Raw genomic sequence first — 23794 nt, forward strand, 5'->3', positions numbered from 1 at the left:
GGGTGGCAGAGAGCATTGCAATGTTGGAGAAAAAGGATGTCTCAATGGGATCAAGGAAAGAATCAATTTGACTGGAGCATGGATTCAAAATAAGGTGCGCTTATATTCCTTGGTGTAGTCTATAGGCCACCAGTTGGTGAGGAGAATGTAAAGGAACACATTTGCAAGGGAAACTGATGGAGAAGAGAAAGAATTACAGTAGTTATAATGGGGGACATTAATTATCCAAAATATAGACTAAATAATGGTAGCGTAAAGGGCAGAGAGGAGCGAGAGTTCCAAAGTGTGTTCAGGAACATTTTCTAATGAGAAAAGAGACCCTGCTGGACCTGTTTCTTGGGAATTAAGTGGGCAAAGTGCCAGGAGGAGAACATTTAGAGGACAATGATCATTGCGTCATAAGGTTTAGCGTAACTATGGAAAAGGCCAAAGAACAACCCAGGACAAGAATAATTAACAGAGGGAAAGCCAACTTCAATGGGGTTAGAATGGATACGGGAGAGTGGCATGGTGGCGCAATGATTAGCACCGCTGCCTCTCAGCGCTAAGGACCCAGGTTCAATCCCGGCCCTAGGTCACTGTCTGTGTGGAGTTTGCACATTCCCCCCATGTTTATGTGGGTCTCACCCCCACAACCCAAAGATGTGCAGGGTAGGTAGATTGGCCACGCTAAATTGCCCCTTAATTGGGGAAGAAAAGAGAATTGGGCACTTTAAATTCATAAAAGAAAAAAAAAAAGAACGGATATGGGATGAATAAATTAGTCAAAGGTTGACATGAAAAAACAGTAGCTGAACAACGGGTTACCTTTAAATAATAAATATTTGGGCACAGTCAAGGTATATTCCCTCAAAAGGGAAAGGTAGGGCAAACAAATCCAGACATGAAAAACCAATAGAGATTAAGGAGGAGGGAGAAAAGTATGCTGAACTTGTACAAGCCACTACCTAGTTCAGCGTCAGCAGGAGAACTGCATCCACATCTGGAATCAAGATCAAGAGGTCACATATTAAATATTTTTTGCAATTGGCAAAAAAAAGCAACATGAGAAAAATAACCTCTTTCAAACAACAAGTTTGGAAAGGTTTAAGGTTTGAAAAACATGGCCCGAGAGTTTGGTGAAGGCAGGTTCAATTGAAGTACTCAAATAAAAGAGAATGTTTGTTATCTGAAAAAGAAGAATATGCAGGACTACGAGAAGTGGGAGAATGGCAGCGGGTGAATTGCTCAGAGACCTAGTACAAGCACAATGGGCCGAATGGTGTCTCTCTGCACTATTCTGATATTTCTGTGATTGTTTTAAATGTTTCCTTCCAGAAAGACAATTCCACCTCATCTATATTAAGAATTATACCGAAATAGAAATTTGCAGAAACATTTGTCACGTTGCTGTAATCAGTTGTTAAATAGGCAGGAGTATTGAACATGTAATCTATTGTGGAGGTGAACTGAAGCTGATCTACATTGTCACCAGAACTATCTTTTGAACAAATCAATTGAAACACTCCAGAATTACAATGACTTCCAAGACCAACTCAAGCCAAAATTATTTCAACAAACAATAGAGAAAAGTTGTAGTGCCAAACAGACAGCAAAGGCCTTAATCATGTCTCAAAGGAAGGGGAATAGCAATTGTCTGAAAAAATATTTGAAATTACCACAGCATAGATCAAAACTTTCAAACAGCATTAAATGTTAAGATCTCTCCTGAGTGTCACTTCATCCAATACAGAGGAATATTTTGTTGCATTAATTTTAAAGATAAGTATCCAAGAAGCTGGAGTGATCATTGAATGTTTAAAATGAATACAGTTATCAAAGACAGATACTAAACGGCAGAGATTGGAATCATCTTGTGATTGCCCCGTTGAAACTACCACAATCTAAAACAGTTCAAGCAAGCCTTCTGTAATTTTAGCACACTTCTCAAGTTCAGAGGTTTGGTCATATGTTACAATAAGCTACAATTAAAATACATTTGCTCTGCCAGATCTGTAGTGGAGGTTAACATCAGGTAATGGAATCAAAGATACTTTAAGCAAATTCAAGTCTGTGCCATACTTTGAAAGAGATGCCCAATTTAATCCCACATCTCTGCTTTTTCTCAATAATTTTGTAGTTAGTCCTTTTCAAGAACACATCCAATTACCTTTTGAAAGGTCCAATGGTATCTGATTGCACCACCTTTACAGAAAGTGCATCAACCCTTACAATCCCATTTCCCTCTAGTTATTTGCATTTTGCCTGGCATCCCCTTTCAACCATGCCCCTTGAGCCTGACCCACCATTCACCGAGATCATGGTTGGTAATTTCATAGTTGTTGGTAATTTCATGATTGTAGTTTGTGGAGGCCAGTCATTTCTACTCCAGACTTCACTGCAGGAGGTTACAGGGTAATACCCTAAACCCAACCATTTCCAACTACTTCACATAAACATAGAAATTAGAAGCAGGAGGAGGCCATTTGGCCCTTCGAGCCTGCTCTGTCCTTCACTATGATCATGGCTGATCATAAAGTTCAAAAGCCTGATCCTGCCTTCCACCCCACATCCCTTGATCCCTTTCACCCCCAAGAGCGATGTCTAATTCCTTCTTGAAATTGCACAACATTTTGTCCTCAACAACTTTCTGTGGTAGTGAATGCCACAGATTTACCACTCTTTGGGTAAAGAAATCTCTCTTTTTCAAAGAACTTTCTTCTATCAAAAAGGTCAGATGTGTGCTGCCTCACGGCGCCGAGGACCCGTGTGGAGTTTGCACATTCTCCCCATGTCTGCATGGGCCTCATCCCCACAACCCAAAGATGTACAAGGTAGGTGGATTGGCCATGCTAAATTTGTCCCTTGGTTGGGAAAAATATTTAAAAGCAAAGGTCAAGAGGGGGATGGGATTATTGTTCTGTTTAGGGAAGTTTGACTGGGGTGGGAGCTGTCAAAGTGCAATAAGGAAGGAGTTGGTGACAGTGAGAATCCAAGGGAACGCCCGGAGGATTGCATGACATGGGCCGGGGGCTGACCCAAGAAGGGCTATGTTTGATCGGCTGGGGGTGGGGGCGGTCCCTCTCATGCTGAATGGGCCAATTAAATGGTCGCGCATGTTCGCGGACTAGGGGATTTTCACAGTAACTTCATTGCAGTGTTAATGTAAGCCTACTTGTGAATAATAAAGATTATTATTATTAATTAAGGGGCTTAAAGGCGGATGTGGCATTTTTACAGGAAAAGCATTTGAAGATCGATGGTCAGATTAGGCTAGGTTGTAATTTGTGGAGGAAGGGTCGGGCAAGTCTTCCTTTCAGGATTAGATGTGAAGACACAGGGGGTGGTGGTGTTGAAAAATAAGTGGTCAGTATTCAAGGTAGGGAGTATAGTGGCAGGTTTGTGAAATTTGAGGGCATGCCAGTGGTCCTGGTGAACGTGTATGCCCCAGATTGGGATGATGTTGAATTCAAGAGGCAGGTGTTGGGGAAAATCCCGGACCGAGTCCACAGTCGAGGAGGGTGTCAGCAGTGGCGAGGGAGCTGAAGGGTTTCATGGAGCGTATGGGGGGGGGGGGGGGGGGGGCAGAAGAGACGGGTGGGGTAACCAGTGGAGGTTCAGGAGACAGAGGGCGAAGGAATTTTTGCACTTCGCCCATGTGCACAGGGTCACAGGGTGTAGTCACGGATCGATTACTTTGTGGTGGATAAGACTGCTGGCGGGGTGGTCAACTTGGGGTACTCAGCGATTTTGGTCTCTGACCACTCGCCACATTGTGTGGGCTTGCAAGTGGATCTGGAAGGACCTGCAGTGACCGCAGTCGAGATTAGATGTGGGGTTGCGAGCAGATGAGGTGGTGGCTGAGCGGGTGAGGGCCACTATTCGGGGGTATGTGGAGTTGAATGATGCGGGTGAGGTTTCAGTCACCACGCTATGGGAGGGATTTAAGGCAGTGGGGTCAGGGGGGAGTTTATAGGTGATCCGGGCGCATAGAGGTAGGATAGAATGGGCAGAGACGGCGAGGCTGGTGGATGTGATTCTGAGGGTGGATAGGAGGTACTCGGTGGCCCCGGAGGCAGGGTTGTTGAAGGAGCAGCAGAAGCTGCAAATAGAGTTCTTGTTGGTGTCTACGGGGAAGGCAGTGGGGCAGTTACCGTGGGCCGGGTGGCAGTGCATGAGTATGGGGAGAAGGCGAGTAGGATTCTGGCCCAACAACTTAGGAAGCAGGAGGCAGCAAGGGAGCTCAGATAGGTGAAGAATGGGAGGGGAAGGGTGGTTGTGGACTCGGTGAGAGTGAAATAGGTTTTTGAGGAATTCTATCAGATGTTATATGAATGGGAGCCCCGTCCCCTGGCCGGGGAAGAGGGAATGCGGCGATTTCTGGACGGGCTTGAGTTCTCCAAGGTGGAGAAGGACTGGGTAGAGGGGCTGGAGGCACCCATTGGACTGGTGGAGGTGATGGAGGGCATAGGGTGATGCAGGCAGCAAATTTTATAAAATGTTTTCGGGGGATCTGGGGCCCTGCTGGTAATGGCAGACAATGAGGCGAGAGAGAAGGGGGAAGCTCCCACCTACGTTATCGCATGCTTTGATATCCTTAATTTTGAAGAAGGATAAGGACCCGGAACAGTGTGAGTTTTACTGCCCGATATCACTGCTAAATGTGGATGCCAAATTGCTGGCAAAGGTCTTGGCCTCTCGGATTGAGAACCACCAGGGGTGATGGGGAAGACCAGACGGGGTTTGTAAAGGGGAACAAAGAAACGTACAGCACAGGAACAGGCCCTTCAGCCCTCCAAGCCTGCGCTGACCACGCTGCCCGTCTAAACTAAACTCTTCTACACTTCCGGGATCCATTTCCCTCTATTCCCATCCTATTCATGTATTTGTCAAGATGCCCCTTAAATGTCACTATCATCCCTGCTTCCACCACCTCCTCCGGCAGCGAGTTCCAGGCACCCACTATCCTCCGTGTAAAAAACTTGCCTCGTACATCTCCTCTAAACCTTGCCCCTCGCACCTTAAACCTATGCCCCCTAGTAATTGACCCGTCTACCCTGGGAAAAAGCCTCTGACTATCCACTCTGTCTATGCCCCTCATAATTTTGTAGACATTTATCAGGTCGCCCCTCAACCTCCTTCGTTCCAGTGAGAACAAACTGGGTTTATTCAACTTCTCCTCATAGCTAATGCCCTCCATACCAGGCAACATCCTGGTAAATCTCTTCTGCACCCTCTCTAAAGCTTCCACATCCTTCTGGTAGTGTGGCGACAAGAATTGAACACTATACTCCAGGTGTGGCCTAACTAAGGTTCTATACAGCTGCAACATGACTTGCCAATTCTTATACTCAATGGCCCGGCCAATGAAGGCAAGGATGCCGTATGCCTTCTTGACTACCTTCTCCACCTTTGTTGCCCTTTTCATTGATCTGTGGACCTGTACACCTAGATCTCTCTGACTTTCAATACTAAATAAAATAAAATAAATAATTGTCACAAGTAGGCTTCAATGAGAGAGTGAAAAGCCCCTCGTTCCCACATTCTGGCACCTGTTCGGGGAGGCCAGTACTCTTGAGGGCTCTATCATTCACTGTATATTCCCTACCTGTATTAGACCTTCCAAAATGCATCACCTCACATTTGTCCAGATTAAACTCCATCTGCCCAAGCCTCCAAATGATCTAAATCCTGCTGTATCCTCTGGCAGTTCTCATCGCTGTCCGCAATTCCACCAGCTTTGGTGTCATCCACAAACTTACTAATCAGACCAGTTACATTTTCCTCCAAATCATTTATATATACCACGAATAGCAAAGGTCCTAGCACTGATCCCTGCAGAACACCACTAGTCACAGCCCTCCAATCAGAAAAGCACCCTTCCATTGCTGCTCTCTGCCTTCTATGACCTAGCCAGTTCTGTATCCATCTTGCCAGCTCACCTCTGATCCCATGTGGCTTCATCTTTTGTACCAGTCTGCCATGAGAGATCTTATCAAAGGCCTTACTGAAGTCCATATAGACAACATCACCTGCCCTACCTGCATCAATTATCTTTGTGATCTCCTCAAAAAACTCTATCAAGTTAGAGAGACATGACCTCCCCTTCACAAAACCGTGCTGCCTCTCGCTAATACGTCCACTTGCTTCCATTTGGGAGTAGATCCTGTCTCGAAGAATTCTCTCCAGTAATTTCCCGACCACTGGGATTGGGAGATATCTGTCAATGAACGTTAGGCACTTATTGAATGAGATAATGGTGCCTTCAAAGGAACAAAATGTGGAGGTTGCTATGGCCTTGGAGAAAGTCTTCGATCGGGTAAAATGGGAGTACCTGTGGGAAGTACTGGGACGGTTCGGGCAGGGATTTGTGGCTTGGGTCCGGTTGTTGTATAGGGTGCCGGAGCAAGTGGAAGGATGAATCGAGTGAGTTTGGGGTATTTCGGGCTACACCATGGGACAAGGCAGGGATACCCACTCGCCCCATTGCTTCTTGCCACTGATTGAGTCACTGGCAATGGTGCTTCAAGCGCCAAGAAGTTGGAAAATGATGGTGCGGGGGGTGGAGAACAGGGTCTCGTTATATGCGGATGATCTGCTGCTTTATATATCAGACCTACTGGGAGGTATCGGGGATCATGAACATTTTGGAGGAATTCGGCCGATTTTCCGGATACCAGTTAAACATAAGAAAGAGTGAGGTTTTTTGATCCAGGCAAGGGGACAGTAGGTGAGGTTGGGTGAGCTGCTGTTTAAAGTGATGGGGACGAACTTTAGGTACTTGGACATCCAGGTTGCGCGGGGGTGGGGAGCAACTACACAAATTGAAATTGGCATGGCTGGATGAGATGAAGGGGGATTTTAAGAGATGAGAGATGCCCCCGTTGTCACTGGTGGGGCAGGTGCAGACCATGAAAACGATGGTACTCGCGCGGTTATTATTTGTCTTCCAGAACCTTCCGATCTTTATTCCAAAGACCTTTTTTAGGAAAATTAACACTTTGACCTCGAGGTTTGTGTGGGCAGGGAAATCCCCATGGGTAAAGAAAATGTTGTTGGAATGGAGTCACTGGTGTGTGTGTGTGGGGGGTGGACTGGCTTTGTCAAATATCATCAATTATTACTGGGCAGCGAATATAACCATGGTTAGTGGGCTGTGGGGTTGGGGTCGCTGTTGGAGCAAATGGAGACAGCCTCTTGTAGGGGCACAAGCTTTGGGGCATTGCTGATGGCGCCTCTGCCATTCTCGCTGGTCAGGTACTCCGCAAACCTGGTAGTGGTGGCAGCCCTGAGTATGTGGGGACATTGGCGGCAGCATCTGAGATTGGAGGGTGCTTCGGTCTGGGCACCGATTTGTGGGAATCGTAGATTTGTACCGGGGGGTTGGATGCAGGGTTCCGGGGGTGGTGGTGGTCAAGGATCGAACGGTTCAGGGACCAATTTGTGGGGGGCAGCTTTTCATGTTTAGAGGAATTGGAAGAGGAGTATGAGCTTCCCAGCGGGAATGGATTTCGGTACTTACAGGTACGGGACTATGTTAGAAAGCAGGTGCCGTCCTTTCCCAACCTACCATCCCCGGGGCTGCAGGTGCCGAAAACAGGAATTGGCGAGGGTCGGGTGTCAGAGATTTGTAAGGAGTTAATGGATTGGGAGGGAGCCCTGGTAGGAGAAGTTAAACGGAAGAGGGGGGAGGAGCTGTGGAGGTAAATGGAGGCTGGGTTGTGGGAGGAGGCTTGGAGAAGAGTGAATGCATTCTCCTCGTCTGCTGGGCTTAGCCTTATACATTTCAAAGTAGTCCACAGGACGCACACAACGGTGGCCAGAATGAACAGGTTCTTTGAGGGGGTGGAGGATAGGTGTGGGCAGTGCGCGGGGAGTCCTGTGAACCTTGTCCTTGTCACATGTTTTGGGCTTGTCAGAACCTGAGGGCTTTCTGGCAGGGGGGGGGGGGGGGGGGGAATCAAGTTTGCTTCGAGTTGGTCAGTTTGCCCAGAGGGAAACTGTTTATCGACTTCTTTTTTTTAAAATTTACAGTACCCAATTAACTTTTTCCAATTAAGGGTCAGTTTAGCTTGGCCAATCCACCTACCCTGCACATCTTTGGGTAGTGGGGGCGAAACCCACGCAAACACAGGGAGAATGTGCAAACATCACACGGAGAGTGACCCAGAGCCGGGATCGAACCTGGGACCTCAGCACCGTGAAGCAGTAATGCTAACTACTGCGCCACCTTGCTGCCCGTTTATCGACTTCTTAAAGAATAGTTAAGACATCAGTAATGGGATGCCTCAATAAAAATTTTTTTAAAAAGAAACAGTTGTTAAGAACTATGGTGCTGAGGACCTGGGTTCGATCCCAGCCCCGGCTCACTGTCGGTGTGGAGTTTGTCTTCTCCCCACAACCCAAATATGTGCAAGTAGGTGGATTGGCCATGCTAAATTGCCCCTTCATTGAAAAAAAAAGAAATGGGTACTCTAAATGTATAAGAAAAAAAGGCTTAGAGCATTCTTGGGTTTTCAATAGAGGATAGAGTATAAAAGCAAGGAAGTGATGCTACAGCTCAACAAATCATTGGTCAGACTACATTTGGAGTCTTGTATTCAGTTCTGGTACCTTATTTAAGGATGTTAAAGCTCTGGAAAGTGTACAGAGGAGAATTAGTAAAATGATACCAAGAATGAGGAATTCTAGATGAAAGGAAAGATCAGAGAAATTGGGCTTGTTCTCCTTGGGAGCAGAAAAGATTAAAAAGGGACCTTACTAAGGTGTTCAAAATCCTGAACAATTTTGGCTGGGGAAAGAAGGATATTCTGTTTCCTTTTTTGAATAAATTTAGTGTAATTAGCGTCAAATTAAGTGGCCAATCCACCTACCCTGCACAGCTTTGGGTTGTGGGGTTGACACCTATGCAGACACAGGGAGAATGGGCAAACTCCACACAGTCAGTGACCCGGAGCCAGGATCAAACCCGGGTCATCGGAGCCGTGAGGCAGCAGTGCCACCATGCTGCCCAGGATATTCTGTTCCACTAGTTGGTATGTCAGTGACCAGGGATCACAATTTCAAGATGGTCAGCAAGAGAGTTGGGGTTTGGAATCCGCTGCCTGGAAGGGTGGTGGAGGTGGAGTTGGAGGTTGGATTCCATTGGACATTTCAAAAGAGTTGAATCTATATTTGAAAGTGACGAATTTAAAGGGCTACGGAGATAGGACTGGGGAATAAAACCAGCTCGGTTGCTCCTTTGGGATCCAGTGCAGACAAGATGGGCCAAATGGCCTCCTCCTGTGCTGTAAAAACCAAATAAACAATGGTACACACTGCTGCCACTGTGAGCCAGCGGTGGAGTGAGTGAATGTTGAAGGTGGTGGATGGCATGCCAATCAAGCGAGCTGGTTTGTCTTGGATCTGTTGAGCTTCTCAAATGTTCTGGAAGCTGCACGGCAATACTGGCGAGTGAAATGTATTTCATCAAACTCCTGACTTATCTCAGTAAATATTTGGTGGACAGGCTTTGGGGAGCCAGGTGGTGAGCTATTCACTGCAGAATTCCTATCCTCTGACCTGCTCTTGCAGCCACAATATTTATATGGCTAGTTCAGTTTCTGGTCAATGATAATCCCCAGAATGTTGATGGTGATGTTTCAGACTGGGCCTGCTTTAGCACAGTGGGCTAAACAGCTGGCTTGTAATGCAGAACAATGCCAGCAGCGCGGGTTCAATTCCCATACTGGCCTCCCCGAACAGGCGCCGGAATGTGGCGACTAGGGGCTTTTCACAGTAACTTCATTGACGCCTACATGTGACAATAAGTGATTATTATTATTAATGGAATCATTCAATGTCAAGGGGTGATGGTTAGGTTCTCTCTTGTTGGAAATGGCCATTAGCCTGGCACTTGAGTAGCGTGAAAGGTATTTGCCACTCATCAGTCCAAACCCGAATATTGTCCAGGGCTTGCTGCGTCCAAGGCTTGCTGCATTTAGGACACTGACTGCTTCAGTAAAAAAAGTAAATTCAAAAATATGAATTTAGATAATACTCTTACAGTAAAATATTTTCAAATGGTCACGTCGAGAAGAACAAATATAAAGGAACAACGTTCACAGTTTGATGGAAGAGCTAGAATTTGTTGAAAAATGAATTCAAAGAAGGTTTTTAAAGAGCAACTGAGAGGCAGAGGGAGGAATATTTGGAGAGTACAGCTTTAAAAGGACTTGGCTCCTCGCTCTGCAACTGGATTCTCGACTTCCTGACCCATAGATCACAATCAGTAAGGATAAACAACAACAGCTCCTCCACAACAGTCCTCAATACTGGGGCTCCGCAAGGCTGTGCACTTAGACCCCAACTATACTCCTTATACACACACGACTGCATGGCAATATTTGGCTCCGACACCATCTACACATTTGCTGATGACATGGCCGTAGTGGGTCAGACCTCGAACAATGATGAGTCAGAATACAGGAGGGAGAGAGAGAACCTAGTGGATTGGTGCAACGACAACAATCTATCCCTCAACGTCAGAAAACCCAAGGAGCTGGTCATTGACTTCAGGAAGCAATGCATCGTACAGATTCCTGTCTGCATCAATGGTGCCACGGTGGAGATGGTTGACAGCTTCAAATTCCTCGGTGGGCACATCACAAGCAATCTGCCCTGGTCCACCCACATCGACGCTACGACCAAGAAAGCACAACAGTGCCTATATGTCCTCAGGAAATTCGGCATGTCCACATTGGTTCTTACCAACTTTGACAGATCATAGAATTTACAGTACAGGAGGCCATTCGGCCCATTGAGTCTACACCAGCCCTTGGAAAGGCATCCCACATAAGCCCATGCCTCCACCCTATCCCCGTAACCTGCACATCTTTGGACTGTGGGAGGAAACCGGAGCAACCAACTTTGACAGATCATAGATCATGGAATTTACAGTACAGAAGGAGGCCATTCGGCCCATTGAGTCTACACCGGCCCTTTGAAAGAGCACCCCACATAAGCCCATGCCTCCACCCTATCCCCGTAACCTGCACATCTTTGGACTGTGGGAGGAAACCGGAGCACCCACAGGAAATCCACGTAGACACGGCGAGAACGTGCAGACTGCACAGAGTGAGCCAAGCCGGGAATCCCACCTGGGACCCTGGAGCTATGTAGCAACTGTGCCAACCACTGTGCTACCCTAACTGGATAGAGGTCCCTCATCTTTTGTGATGCCCAGGACAAGACTGGACAGCACGGTGGCTCAAGTGGTTAGCACTGCAGCTTCACGGCGCTGAGGTCCCTGGTTCGATCCCGGCTCTGGGTCACTGCCCGTGTGGAGTTTGCACATTCTCCCCGTGTTCACGTGGGTTTCACCCCCACAACCCAAAGATGTGCAGGGTAGGTGGATTGGCCACACTAAATTGCCCCTGAATTGGAAAAAATGAATTGGTACTCTAAATTTATTTTTAAAATAAAAGGATAACAAGACATTAAAATCCAAGCTGGACGACCTGAAGAACTGATCCAGAATGCAAAATATTTGTGTTGTGGGGTTACCAGAGGGGATCAAAGGCCGCATCCCAATTTAGTTTTTCTCAGACCTGTTCCACTAAATGGTGGGTGAAGGTGCATTTCCATCCACCGCCCAGAATTAGACTGCATCCACTGTTCACTTCAACCCAAGCCTCAGTCTGGAGATCCTCCTCATCCTGTAATTGCAAGGTTTCCCAGCTTTAAGGAGAAGGGGTTGGTGCTTTGATGGGCAAGACAGCACCGGGATTTGCGCCAAGAGAAGCACCCTATCTGCTGCATCACAGCCTGGTATGTCAACTTCTCAGCCCAAGACCGTTAGAAACTGTAGCGTCGTGAACACCGCCCCGTCCATCACACGAACCCGCCTCCCATCCATTGACTCAGTCTACACCTCCCACTGCCTTGGGAAAGTGGGCAGGATAATCAAAGACCCCTCCCACTTGGGTTATTCTCTCTCAACTTCTTCCATCAGGCAGGAGGTACAAAATCTGAGAACACGCACTAACAGGTTCAAAAACGGCTTCTTCCCCGTTGTTACCAGACTCCTAAATGACCCACTTATGGACTGAACTGATCTCTTCACACATCTTCTCTACTGAGTAGTACTACACTCTGTATGCTCAACCAATGCCTGTGCCTATGTATTTACATTTTGTATTTATGTGTGTCCTATGTTTTTCATGTATGGAATGATTTGACTGGACTGTACGCAGAACAAAGTTTAAGTTTTCACTGTACCTCGGTACCCATGACAAAAATCAAATACAAAAAGGTCTGTAACTAATGTAAGGAAAAGAGAATAGGCCATGCATACACAGAAGGGCTGAATCAGAGGACCAAAGGTTGTAGAAAACATAAGGCTCTAAGAGGTTAGAGAAATAGGTTGGGCAAGATCGCGAAGGCAGTTAATGAATGGACATAATGTTGTGGGAGAGAAAGCCAGTGCAGATCAACAAGGACTGACAATGGTTGAGTGAAATATAATGAAGGGAAAATATGAGTTTTGGATAATAATTAGTATTTATGGAGAGTTGAGAATGGGTGTGGGGACTTTGAAAAAGGTGAACCAAGAATGGTAAAGCATGGTTCAAGGTTTCAGTGACAATGGGTCCGAGAGTGCAAAAAATAGGAAAAACATTGTAAAGTACAAATAAGTTGTTTTTCTGATTGTCAAAATATTGAGCTTGAAGTTTGGCTCTAGATAAAACAGGATGTTGAAGTGTTCTACAAATTGAATCAGTGCTTGGGAAAGTGACAGAGTCAGTGGCAAGGAGATCAGTTTATTGTTGGAGCCAAATTCCATCTTCTGGCTGTTCAATTGGAATAAATTGCAATTTAGCCACAACTTTATATCAAACAGATAGGCTTACAGCACAGTGTAGAAATTGAGGAAAGTGGTGAAGACAGGGCTGGGTATTGTCGACATATATATGTCGCCTTGACCAAGTAGCAGCTGAGGAATAGAAGCTGATAGAATGATTGAAGACAACATTTTCCTGGGATGTCAGCAGAAGAGAAAATATCCTGGGGTGAAGGATCAAGGTGACAGGTCATTACAGAAAGGCGAGGGAAAAGATGAAAAAGAGATGGAGGACAAGACAGAAGAGCAAGAGAAAGTGGGAACAAGATAGGGAAACAGGAGAGGGAGAGAGAGCACAGTTTAGATTACAATCATAGAATTTACAGTGCAGAAGACATTACATAGACTGTGGCAGAAAGCGAACATGATGGTTGAGAGGAAATGATCAATCCAATTATAGAAGTGGTTCGCACTGCTGTCCCTCACCTCACCAGGGACCCAGGTTCAATTCCGACCTCAGCTGACTGGGTGAGGTTTGCAATTGCTCCCTGTGTCTGCCTGGGGTTTCCTCCCAGTCCAAAGATGTGAAGGTTAGGTGGATTGGCCAGGCTTAATTGCGTCTTAGTGTCCAAAGGTGCTAGTTTCGGAGTCGGTGCCGACTCGATGGGCCGAATGGCCTCGTTCTGCACGGCAGGGATTCTAAAATTCAACACCCGAGGGCCTGACTTGAGGGAGAATATAGCAAGCAGCAATGGATGGGGTCTGTTTTAGGAGGCGGCTGATGAGCAGAATTTGATCCAGGGGAATGAATGTGTGATCCGGTAACACGGTGAGCGATCAGCCTCGAACCTTAAACCAGAAAATGCAGTCCAAAAGCTTACAGAACAGAGCCCAAGGAAACCTCTGCCTGATGAGACTTAAATGCAGGCAGAACGCATAAGAGCGACCAAAGCAAGTTAACTCATTTGAGGCGAGCACAGAAATCCAGTCCTCCGGGGAAGAACGAGTTTAAAATGATTGGATTCCCCTCCCCCGCTAATATCACAGGTTGGCCATTTCAGCATTGTAACATTTCTGTGTTACAGCGTTCTGCTGTGATGGGGAACAGAAATTTCAGAAAGCAAAGTTATATAATCAAAAGTGGACAGTAATGTCCCCCCAAGGGGCCAGGAAGAATCTAATTCAATAGCAGGCCGCCATTTAAACAAGAGGAGGAGAAACATACGGGGGGGGGTAGCTGGCTCCTGTGGTGACCCTGCTGCAGAGAGATTTCAAACATGGCTTTCCAATGCGGAGCAGCCGGCAGCACTCCAGCCTGCTGCCAAGTTGGGCGACGGGGGGGTGCGGACATTAACTTTGCCGACCCCGACCACCACCAATGTGGACTCGGCAGTTACCGAGTGAAAACATTCCAAAGTTACCCCCCCCCCCCCCCCCCGCTCTGCACAGGAAAGGCACTCGCTTGTCTCCCCAAACTTACCCAGACGAACTCAAAACTCTCCTTTGGAGGAAGTCGGCATCGATGCAAACTTTCAACCGCACTTGGCCGCTACCCGAAAGAAATATTCGGCCAGGGGCCTGGAGCAGAGGGGGTGAAGAGGAAAAGCTCCCGGAGACGGCGCGGGCCCCCCACTGTAGTGTTAGCCGAATTCAACTGGCATCGCTTTTCCCGAAACTCCCAAGTTTTGTTCTGTCGCGATGGCTGGATTTCTCCTCCAGTCAAGGAGTTGAAAAGCTGCCGACCTCTCGCGTATTCCTTCTCTCCTCTCCTCCCTGTGGAGAGTCAATCTCTCACTTTGGTCAGTTCCAGGCTGTAATTAACAAACCCATTACCGCATCATTTCCTCTTTGTCCAATTTCCCCAAGCAGACACCCAAGGGTGGGGGTGGGAGAGATATTGTCTGGGGAGGGAAACACTCTAGTCGAATTCAATATCAGACACCCTCTGTTCATACTTCACAGAGCATTCCTTTCTGTTGCTCAAGTCGGGATTGCAATTTTTAAATCTCGATTATCTTCTATGATAAAGTTAATCATGAAGTATCTTTCAAATCTTTCGGCACAACATCAAGGGCCGAAGGGCCTGATTGGTGCTGTACTGTTCTATATTCTTCTGCAACTAGGAATCGATCAGCTCCCAGTGACTGGAATTGTTTTCAAATCAAACTAATCATTCAGAATTCGATCAAATTATACAACTATTCTACAGCAGTGGCATGCCCAATGCACATTTCTAGTTCTTGTCTCATGCATGAAGGGCGTGAAGTTTCAGTTGGGGCGCTTGATAGTTACAAGGAAGCGAGGAAGGATCTAAAGAGAGAGCTGAGATGAGCAAGGAGGGGACATGAGAAGTCTTTGGCAGGTAGGATCAAGGAAAACCCAAAAGCTTTCTATAGGTATGTCAGGAATAAAAGAATGACTAGGGTAAGAGTAGGGCCAGTCAAGGACAGTGGTGGGAAGTTGTGTGTGGAGGCTGAGGAGATAAGCGAGATACTAAGGGCGTGATTCTCCGCACTCACGACGGTGCGGAGAATAGCGTGGCTCGTAAAATTTTACGGCCACGCTGTTCCGACGCCCTCCCGCTATTCTCCCCCCCCCCCACGCCCGACTCCCGATACGAATCGCTGCCGCCGTTTTTTTACGGCCAGCAGTAATTCTCAGCTGATCGATGGGCCGAGTTCCCAGCCCTTTACGGCTGTTTTTACGAACGGCAAACACACCTGGTCTGGCCGTTCGTAAAAACGGCCATAAACTCTCGATTTTTAAAACCATGGCACCGATTGGCACGGCAGTACCATGGCCGTGCCAAGGGTGCCATGGGCCCGCGATCGGTGGGCACCGATCGCGGGCAGCGGGCCCGATGCCCGCGCACTCTTTGTCCCTCCGCCGCCCCGCTGTATCACTTCGCGGGGCGGCTGAGGGGCATCCTGGCCCGCGCATGCGCGGGTTTCGCGCAAATGCGCGATGACATCATCCGCGGGTTGGAGTCTTCCAATCCGCGCATGCGCGGCTGACGTCATATGACGCGTCAGCCGGCGCTAACTCTGGCAAGCGGGCTTAACGAAATTCGTTAAGCCCGCGATGTCGGAGTTTACGGCGTCGGCATGCTAGCCCCGACCGGGGACCAGAATCGGTTCCCGGTCGGGAAGGGGGGGGCTGGCGTCAAACCCGCCCGGATTTGACGCCAGCCTTACGATTTCTCCCCAAATGGGAGAATCGCGCCCAGGATGAATACTTTTCGTCAGTATTCACTCAAGAAAAAGATAATATTGTGGAGGAGAATGCTGAGACCCAGGCTATTAGAATAGATGGCATTGAGGTGCGTAGGGAAGAAGTGTTGGCAATTCTGGACGAGGTGAAAATAGATAAGTCCCCGGGGCCGGATGGGATTTATCCTAGGATTCTCTGGGAAGCCAGGGAAGAGATTGCTGAGCCTTTGGCTTTGATTTTTAGGTCATCATTGGCTACAGGAATAGTGCCAGAGGACTGGAGGATAGCAAATGTGGTCCCTTTGTTCAAGAAGGGGAGTAGAGATAACCCCGGTAACTATAGGCCGGTGAGCCTAACGTCTGTGGTGGGTAAAGTCTTGGAGAGGATTATAAAAGATACGATTTATAATCATCTAGATAGGAATAATATGATTAGGGACAGTCAGCATGGTTTTGTGAAGGGTAGGTCATGCCTCACAAACCTTATCGAGTTCTTTGAGAAGGTGACTGAACAGGTAGACGAGGGTAGAGCAGTTGATGTGGTGTATATGGATTTCAGTAAAGCGTTTGATAAGGTTCCCCACGGTCGGCTATTGCAGAAAATACGGAGGCTGGGGATTGAGGGTGATTTAGAGATGTGGATCAGAAATTGGCTAGTTGAAAGAAGACAGAGAGTGGTAGTTGATGGGAAATGTTCAGAATGGAGTTCAGTTACGAGTGGCGTACCACAAGGATCTGTTCTGGGGCCGTTGCTATTTGTCATTTTTATAAATGACCTAGAGGAGGGCGCAGAAGGATGGGTGAGTAAATTTGCAGACGACACTAAAGTCGGTGGAGTTGTAGACAGTGCGGAAGGATGTTGCAGGTTACAGAGGGACATAGATAAGCTGCAGAGCTGGGCTGAGAGGTGGCAAATGGAGTTTAATGTGGAGAAGTGGAGGTGATTCACTTTGGAAAGAATAACAGGAATGCGGAATATTTGGCTAATGGTAAAATTCTTGGTAGTGTGGATGAGCAGAGGGATCTCGGTGTCCATGTACATAGATCCCTGAAAGTTGCCACCCAGGTTGATAGGGTTGTGAAGAAGGCCTATGGTGTGTTGGCCTTTATTGGTAGAGGGATTGAGTTCCGGAGCCATGAGGTCATGTTGCAGTTGTACAAAACTCTAGTACGGCCGCATTTGGAGTATTGCGTACAGTTCTGGTCGCCTCATTATAGGAAGGACGTGGAAGCTTTGGAACGGGTGCAGAGGAGATTTACCAGGATGTTGCCTGGTATGGAGGGAACATCTTATGAGGAAAGGCTGATGGACTTGAGGTTGTTTTTGTTAGAGAGAAGAAGGTTAAGAGGTGACTTAATAGAGGCATACAAAATGATCAGAGGGTTAGATAGGGTGGACAGCGAGAGCCTTCTCCTGCGGATGGAGGTGGCTAGCATGAGGGGACATAGCCTTAAATTGAGGGGTAATAGATATAGGACAGAGGTCAGAGGTGGGTTTTTTACGCAAAGAGTGGTGAGGCCGTGGAATGCCCTACCTGCAACTCGCCAACATTGAGGGCATTTAAAAATTTATTGGATAAGCATATGGATGATAAGGGCATAGTGTAGGTTAGATGGCCTTTAGATTTTTTCCATGTCGGTGCAACATCGAGGGCCGAAGGGCCTGTACTGCGCTGTATCGTTCTATGTTCTATGTTCTATGCATGCTGGCACATTTCACATGGCGGCGCTTACCATAAGCAGTAATGACGGGGAGATGCCAGCATTGGACTGGGGTGAGCACAATAAGAAGTCTTACAACACCAGGTTAAAGTCCAATAGGTTCGAATCACTAGCTTTCGGTGCACTGCTCCATCCTCAGGTGAATCCTGAGGAAGGAACTGTGCTCCAAAATTGCTTTCTGCAATTTCACCTGAGGACGTAGCTCCGCTCAGAAAGCTAGTGATTGGAAACAAACCTGTTGGACTTTAACCTGGTGTTGTAAGACTTCTTACCATATGCAATAAAGGTGACCAGTCTTGTGTCGATTACAGTACATTGGTGTGAAAGTGCATTGATAAAATGGACGATTATGTCAAATAATATTCTGATTAAGTAATTTTGGGTGAATATTTTTACCACTGTCATACAGATCAATATTGCATGATTCTACATATCTCTGTCAGTCACCGACCTTGGTTTTCTATTAAGGGAATTAAAAACTTGTCTCAAAAATCTTCTAGCTCGTTTCAAATCATTTACAAAAATGACCATTTAGACCATGTCACACCCCAATAAAGACAAATTGGATTTTGGATTGAGGAAAATAAATCATTGGCTGTTTTGATTCTCATTTCAAATATAAAGTACAGGAACACTGAACATCCTTCCTCTCTCAGGAACAAAAATAGACTACTTTGAATTGGTCACTTCAAACAAAGGTTCTAAAATCCATGATGTAGCTTATGTAACTTATTGCAAAAGAAGAACTGCTTCGTTGATGATTTACTTGATTCAATTTTTATTCCTTTCTGTTGGCAAGTGCCCTGACCTCTTGGGGATCCTGCCATCCAGTAAAAGTTCTATCCAGAATTTCACAGTGGCAAGGGCATTAAAAGTACAGTGGGGCAGTTATTAAATGGATCACTGAGGTCATCCTAGTGATGGACTAGATTTAGAGGCATGAAATGGTGAGAGGATTTGTGTGTGAGAGTCATGGGATGGCTTTTTCCAAGGATGTTTGACAGCAGTGGGATGGCTAGAGGCAGATGAGGAAATGATTAATGAGAATCCTGTTGACAATAGAGACGTCAGATATCTTCAGGTCACGTCTGGAGGGTGAGAGCGAAGGAGGTGAGATGGGGAAGGAATTTGATTGTGATGTGAGACTCTGTGCGCAGGTGGAGGTTGAATTCAGCAATGTGAAGCCGAGTGGCTGCTCAAAGGCACAAATTGGATGCTGTCAGGAATGAGAAGAGGGGGTGGGGGTCAAGGGTGGTGGTCCAGGGAGGGAGGAGATGAGGAATAATTTGAAGGAGAAATGGTGAGGAAGGAAAAGGTTGAGGCATTTGAATGCAAAGGATGAGTTTGGAGTGTGGGAGAATAGATTGAGGTGGATACCACAACAGCAGTTATTGGGGGGAGGGGATCCAAGATTGAGAAGAACCATGATAGTCTGAAGAGAAATGTGAATTTGTAGACCCGAGATGGAGAATAATCTGAATTCTTGTGCAGAGGCTGTCGTCGGGGGATCTGCAAGGCGGTTAGGTAGCGGTTGAAAAGTTGTTCAGTGAGCTTGTGGTCACTGGTTTAGGCCAAGGTAGCAGAAATAATGAAGCAAACGTCACCTGAAACCTACGGAATTCCCGAGTGTATAGGTTGGGGCAGCAGCAGGAAAAATTCAGTGAATAGTTATAGTGTATTTTGAAACAGTTTACAATCTGTTGTGGGCAAAGTATTGGAAAGGTTTATAAGAGATAGGATGTATAATCATCTGGAGAGGAATAATTTGATTAGAGATAGTCAACATGGATTTGTGAAGGGTAGGTCGTGCCTCACAGACCTTATTGAGTTCTTTGAGAAGGTGACCAAACAGGTGGATGAGGGTAAAGCAGTTGATGTGGTGTATATGGATTTCAGTAAAGCGTTTGATAAGGTTCCCCATGGTAGGCTACTACAGAAAATACGGAGGCATAGGATTCAGGGTGATTTAGCAGTTTGGATCAGAAATTGGCTAGCTGGAAGAAGACAAAGGGTGGTGGTTGATGGGAAATGTTCAGACTGGAGTCCAGTTACTAGTGGTGTACCACAAGGATCTGTTTTGGGGCCACTGCTGTTTGTCATTTTTATAAATGACCTGGATGAGGGAGTAGAAGGATGGGTGTGTAAATTTGCATATGACACTAAAGTCGGTGGAGTTGTGGACAGTGCAGAAGGATGTTACAAGTTACAGAGGGACATAGATAAGCTGCAGAGCTGGGCTGACAGGTGGCAAATGACAGGGGCTGGTTTAGCTCACAAGGCTAAATCGCTGGCTTTTAAAGCAGACCAAGCGGGTCAGCAGCACGGTTCGATTCCCGTACCAGCCTCCCCGGATAGGCGCCGGAATGTGGCGACTAGGGGCTTTTCACAGTAACTTAATTGAAGCCTACTCGTGACAATAAGCGATTTTCATTTTTTCATTTCATTTTCAAATGGAGTTTAATGCAGAAAAGTGTGAGGTGATTCATTTTGGAAGGAATAACAGGAAGACAGAGTACTGGTCTAATGGTAAGATTCTTGGCAGTGTGGATGAGCAGAGAGATCTCGGTGTCCATGTACATAGACCCCTGAAAGTTGCCACCCAGGTTGAGAGGGTTGTTAAGAAGGTGTACGGTGTGTTAGCTCTTATTGGTAGAGGAATTGAGTTTCGGAGCCATGAGGTCATGTTGCAGTTGTACAAAACTCTGGTGCGTCCGCATTTAGGGTATTGCGTGCAGTTCTGGTCACCACATTATAGGAAGGATGTGGAAGCATTGGAAAGGGTGCAGAGATGATTTACCAGGATGTTGCCTGGTATGGAGGGAAGATCTTATGAGGAAAGGCTGAGGGACTTGAGGCTGTTTTCGTTAGAGAGAAGAAGGTTAAGAGGTGACTTAATTGAGGCATGCAAGATGATCAGAGGATTGGATAGGGTGGACAGTGAAAGCCTTTTTCCTCAGATGGTGATGTCCAGCACGAGGGGACATAGCTTTAAATTGAGGGGAGATAGATATAGGACAGATGTCAGAGGTAGGTTCTTTACTCAGAGAGTAGTAAGGGCGTGGAATGCCCTGCCTGCAACAGTAGTGGACTCGCCAACACTAAACACATTCAAATGGTCATTGGATAGACATATGGACAATAAGGGAATAGTGTAGATGGGCTTTAGAGGGGTTTCACAAGTCGGCGCAACATCGAGGGCTGAAGGGTCTGTACTGCGCTGTAATTTTCTATGTTCTATCTATAGATTTCTCACCAGGAAAATGTGCCTGCACATCACAACATCACTGATATTTAGTGCTGAGTTGTGCTCGCCAATGACTGAGAGCAAGCTGGTGCAAACTGGGTGCAAGGATGCTCTGATCGGAAAAGGCCTAAATCATACCTAACATTGGGCCTCAGGCCTCATTTTCATCAAACTGATGGTCGGTGGACTCAGAAGTGGCAACTCCAGTCAGCTCACTAGGTAAGAGGCCTTGAAGATCGAGCTGTTGCTTTGCCAGCAGTGACTCTTGGATAAGTTCCTGACATAAAGAGAACTGGGAGATGCATGTCTGCAAGTTGGCAGCAGCTGCAACTGTGGCGAGTGGCAGCCATCAAGAAGGGAATATACCATCAGTGATCGCAAAGGGGGATTGAAGTTTTTTTCTCTACTCTTCTGAATTTCAGGTGAAAGAATGGCTTGTGAAAGTCAATCTGCCAGTCAATTCAACTATTGAGTTCTGAATGTGGTAAGAAGCCCTGCATGGTCAAACCGATATGTGACCCTTCTTATCCACTGGGGCATCAAACATTAAAAATAACCTTTATTGTCACAAGTAGGCTTACATTAACACTGCAATGAAGTTACTGTGAAAAGCCCCTAGTTGCCACATTCCGGCACCTGTTCGGGCACAGAGACAGAATTCAGAATGTCCAAATTACCTAACAGCACGTCTTTCGGGACTTGTGGGAGGAAACCGGAGCACCCGAAGAAAACCCACGCAGACATGGGGAGAACATGCAGACTCCGCACAGACAGTGACACAAGCCGGGAATAAAACCTGGGACCTTGGAGCTGTGAAGCAACAGTGCTAACAACTGTGCTACCGTGCTGCAGTGCTCAGTTGGCATATCATTCAGTGCCACTACATTGCTTAATGCGCCACTCATAACTAATTCTGTGCGTGCTTCACACCTGACACCATTGCTTCACTCTGTGGTTTCTTGCTGCAAGCTTGAATTTGGATTTCCTGATCTTGTGATTGATCGTGAATTCCTGTCTCTTTGCAGAAATCCCTCTCCCCAAAAGAGAAACAGGGTCAGGAAAGGACCGTAGCTGTATGCAGTCTGATTAGATACAAAAGGAGTGCCTTTGTGAACTGGAGGAAGCAGTTTGAAGAGGGAAAGTGGCTCTGTTAATGGGGGGGGGGGGATTGAATGGTCGGAAGGGGATGAACGTCTGTAAACTGAGAGGCAAAATGTCCCTGTATGAACTCGGGGAAATAGTGGAGAGGGTGGGTGGCATCCATAGATTTTGAGTAAACAATGATGAAGTTAGTTGTTGAATAAAAACAAACCCAAATGTCACTTAGCTTTTGATATTTAAATTTCTATTCATTGCAAAGTTTAAAAATGTTCAAACGCTAATTAGATTGAACAATTTGTGGTGTAAATATTGAAAAATTCACAAAATGCTATACCAGTAGACCTACATTCCTAAACAAATATGCCAGTAAACATGATGGGTGGGGGGTAGACCCTGCATATGTCATTGTATACAGATAAGTGGGGCTGGTGAAGGTGAGGGGTCTGTATTTGAATGAAGGGTTTACCAGTCTGGAGAAGATAAGGGAGAGGGTAGAGCTGATGAGGAAGAGTGAGTTCAGGTATTTGCAGGTTAGGAACTTTGCACAAAAGGATTGGAGGCGGTTCCCTAGGTTGCCTGGCTACACCCTGCTGTAGCGACTGCAGCTTCCAAATGTGGAAGGGGAGGGAAGAATTTGGGATATATACAAGTGGCTGGGGAAGCAGGGAGGCGAGCAAGTGGTGAAGATCAAGGAGAAATGGGAAGGGGAGTAGGGAGGGGAGATCAATTGGGAGTATGGAGTGAGGCACTGCTTAGGGTAAACGGGACCTCCTCTTGTGCAAGGATGAGCCTGATGCAGTTTAAGGTGGTGCACAGGGTGCATATGACTCGCTCGAGAATGAGTCAGTTCATTCATAGGGTAGCAGGTGAGTATGAGAGGTGAGGGCGGGGCCAGCGAATCACACGCACATGTTTTTGGGTTGCGAAAAATTGGGAAGATTCTGGGCAAGAGTGTTCACGGTCTGAGCCAGGATAGTGGAGGAGAAGGTGGACCCGGACCCTTTGGTGGTGATATTTGGGGTTTCAGAGAAGCCGGAGCTCATGGAGGAGAGGAAAGCTGATGTCATGGCCTTCGCCTCTCTGATTGCACAGCGGCGAATTTTACTGGAGTAGCGGTTGGCATTGCCACCGGGGGTAGCGGCTTGGTTGCATGATCTGTATGACTTCCTGTGGTTGGAGAAGATAAAGTATGAGTTACAGGGCTCTGCAGCGGGGTTTGAGAAAAGGTGGAGGGCGTTTGTGACCGTGTTTGAGGAGCTGTTTGCCGCGGGGGTTGAGGAGAGGGGTAGTGATCTCTGTACATCAATATACATGATCAGTGTATGTAAAACTAGTACAGTCAATTCAACACTAGATGTCTCACTATCAGATGGTATAAAAATGACTTTCCCGCTCTTTCTGAGAGAATGTGCTTCAGGAGAGTGAACAGACAAAGACACAGAATAGTTAGAGAGAGAAGTTATACGTTATTTCATTATTACATTGTATAGTTAGTTAGTTATCTTTACTGTATTTTATTTGTTTAACTAGTTGAGTATTATTTATATTACTCAATAAATTAGTTCATCTTTACAAGAAGACTATTGTTCATTTCATCAACTCGGCTTGTTCAAAGAGTAATATACTATATGACACAAGGTAATATAACGGGGGAGGGTGAAAAAGGGAAAACATTTGTACAGACTGTATAGTTGATTGCTGGGAAGTTTGTTTCCCTGG

At 46.5% G+C, this 23794-nt stretch overlaps 1 protein-coding gene across 3 annotated transcripts in view; it reads right to left on the bottom strand.

Annotated features, from left to right (window-relative positions):
• The window catches only part of LOC119961957 (activin receptor type-1-like), a 136422-nt gene extending 121757 nt beyond the window's left edge, over positions 1-14665 (bottom strand). For 2 of the 3 annotated variants that reach the window (XM_038789578.1, XM_038789580.1), the window contains exon 1: positions 14280-14664. The gene's annotated coding sequence lies outside the window, so the exon portion shown is untranslated. Of the gene's footprint in view, positions 1-14279 lie in introns of all 3 variants that reach the window. The other variant, XM_038789579.1, reaches the window with a different exon arrangement.
• Positions 14666-23794: the final 9129 nt, after the last annotated feature.

This window comes from Scyliorhinus canicula, chromosome 2 (assembly GCF_902713615.1).
Source record: "Scyliorhinus canicula chromosome 2, sScyCan1.1, whole genome shotgun sequence".
Taxonomy (NCBI): Eukaryota; Metazoa; Chordata; class Chondrichthyes; order Carcharhiniformes; family Scyliorhinidae; genus Scyliorhinus; species Scyliorhinus canicula.